Source organism: Etheostoma spectabile, chromosome 20, assembly GCF_008692095.1.
Source record: "Etheostoma spectabile isolate EspeVRDwgs_2016 chromosome 20, UIUC_Espe_1.0, whole genome shotgun sequence".
Lineage (NCBI taxonomy): Eukaryota > Metazoa > Chordata > Actinopteri > Perciformes > Percidae > Etheostoma > Etheostoma spectabile.
The window spans coordinates 9608549-9611484 of NC_045752.1; positions in this window are offsets into that span (position 1 = coordinate 9608549).

Here is a 2936-nt window from a genome sequence, read left to right on the forward strand (position 1 = left end):
ACGGTTCTACATGCACCTTTGTATGTTTTAGCAATCTATAGCCTACTTGTTTTAATGTTGTTGTTATTTTAGTTTAATCTCGTGTTTAATTGTTTTTTTTCACTTAATTTAATGAACTTGATCCAAAGCAGTTCCAATGTAGCTAATAAAAATACCATATTAATGCCATTAGCCTATAATACGTTACTATTGCTCTCACGACTTGTAAACTACTATGCATTTAAAACATTCAGGCTGATGATGATGACGATGATGATAATGTGTTCAAATAAAGTAGCGTTTTCAAACAGTTTGCTGCTTATATTTTCACTTTTATCTCTATCTATCTGAAACCACTAAGTAGGTTTTAAGGATCCAAATCCAGTCAGATGTTCTGCAGACAGATCCCTGGCTGTCATGCCTGTGCTGTCATTTATGCTGACAAACTATACCGCGCTCCGGAGTGTGTGCACACTGAACGGCTCCGACAGATTCAATAACAATGAAGACGTCTAGCATGTCAGGGCTGCTGCCCTCAACATACAGGCTATTACAACCAGATCCTCTAGTTAACCTCACACTTATTTGGCAAACCTTGACTTGTCAAAATACTCTCAGAATGAAATATCTGGTGCAGCTCTGCATCACATGAACAGAAGATAGAACGTGTTCTTTACAGTGTCGAGAACCATGTTGGTTAGAACCAACTATATTTCATAAATTAATTAAGCATACGCCTGCGACCACTACAAGTCAGAAAACAATCAACTGTGTACACACACACACACACACACACACAACCACACACACACACCACACACACACACACACACACACACACACACACACACACACACCACACACACACACACACACACACACACACACACACACACACACACACACACACACACACACACACAACACACACCACACACACACACACACAACACCACACACACACACACACAATTTCTGTGCCGCAGACTAGGCTACTCACAGGAGTCTTTTCTTTGGAGAGGGACCCGCGGTCGCTTCCCTTCACAAAACAGCGGCAGGGCCCCTTTTGTCCGAGCAGGGACCCCAGACCCATCATTAGCACTGATTACCGCTGACCAGTTTGACAACCGTATTGACTGCGAGAAAGACTTTTTCATCTGGTCCCCCGGTCGTCCTTATTTTCAATAGAAACGGAAATATTCAGCCATTTTGTCCCCGTGGTTTGAAAGAGAAGCAGCAAAAATAAAAAAGCCCCACCCCACCCCATTTCTTTCCCTTCACTTGTTTCCTCTCTCTCCATACAGATTTAGCGTCTGTGTTGTTCAAGCTGAAAGGCCTTTGTCTGTTTTAGAAGTTACTGTAGCCTAATTAATTGCAAATTAGAGGAAACCAGGTGTCTGTCCCATCAGTTGGAAAAGCTCAACTTTAACTTGTAGTTTAGTCTGCTTTGCTCACTTTGCTCTCGTCCTTTTCCTCACCACATTAGGACTTCACTGGCAATTTGTACGGATTTAAAGTATATGTAGTCCAGTAGAAATGTTTAATGTTTAGTAATATGCTGGTCAGGTGGAAAACCTATATTTTACTGACATCATTTTTAACCTAGAAGAGAATATTGTAATTCCAGATATCAGTTTGGAAGGATGGTGCTGACAACAAAACAAAGAATAGTTTATAGCCTTCCACAGAAATAGAGTTTTACATATTTTTACATATTTACACATATTTTTTTTGATTTGTTTAAATGTGAACATTTAATTGAAGCAGAGAAACCATTTAAATCAGCACCAGCCTATGCATAAGCCTGTAATAAAATGACAAAACTTGATAAAACAAATTTAAACCATTTTGTCCAAACAGATGTGTACTTTTAAGATTATAGCCTACTTTATGTGAGCATTAATGCTACACAAATACAGCAACATTTTTATAATAATTTAGCCGTAATAAATCTGTCATTTTATGTGACTTTGTGGGATGTATTTGCACCATGCACGGCCTATTTACTAAATGAAACCCTGTCTTGGGAAAATGGACACTTGCAAAGATTTAAGAAGCTTGTCTGTCCTCCTCCACGAGCAGAATAAAGCCCATTTCCACAATCTGCTGTGTTTTGATCTCCATGATCTCTCTCGCAGATCATCCGGGTTAGTGAGCCGGCCTCTCTGTGACCTCTCGCTGTCACCCTGCATTACACGACGCGAAGCATGTGGGCCAATTAGGCCTCGCTCTAAAACGTGTCAGGGAATAGAGGACTGTGGTGTTATAATATCACGAAAGGTTTCTCTTCATGAATACAACGAAGAGCATTGCATATAAGAATATTAGGCTAATATTTTACAATTCTATTGATCCCTTTGGGTTTTTTTTTCCCCACACACTAACAAAAAAGACTAAACGTTATACTCTCTTGATCAACAATTATTTTATTAAGTTATCTTTACTTTTTTTCTTTTACTGAAACACATTTTCACTAAAGCGCGCATGCTCAACAGGTTCACCTGTGTACAAGTATTAAAAACACAAAGCAAATGAATATGAAATCCGAAGAGACAGAGCAGATCGTTTTAAATAGGCAAATAAACATTATTTATAAAACTTTGAAAGTAAAGTAAAAATATCACAGTTCTTTTTCAACATGAAATACCCACAGAGAACAGCAGGTTAGGCGCTCGGATGCCTTCATCCCTTTTTTTTGTAATTTTTTCTTCTTTTTTTACTTTTCATCTCGGGGCGTTGGTTTGTTAGTCCGTCAAATATGTTTCGTCCGTGGGCTATTAAGTTCAGTTATCCACACGTGGGTAAAACGCAAACAAAAAAAGTGTAGGTCTAAAAGGAAAAGGACGGGCAGTCCGCCGCAGATCCCAGATCCCCTCATGTTTTGGCACCCGTCAAATAGGCTATCAGTGTGTGTGTGTGTGTGTGTGTGTGTGTGTGTGTGTGTGTGTGTGTGTGTG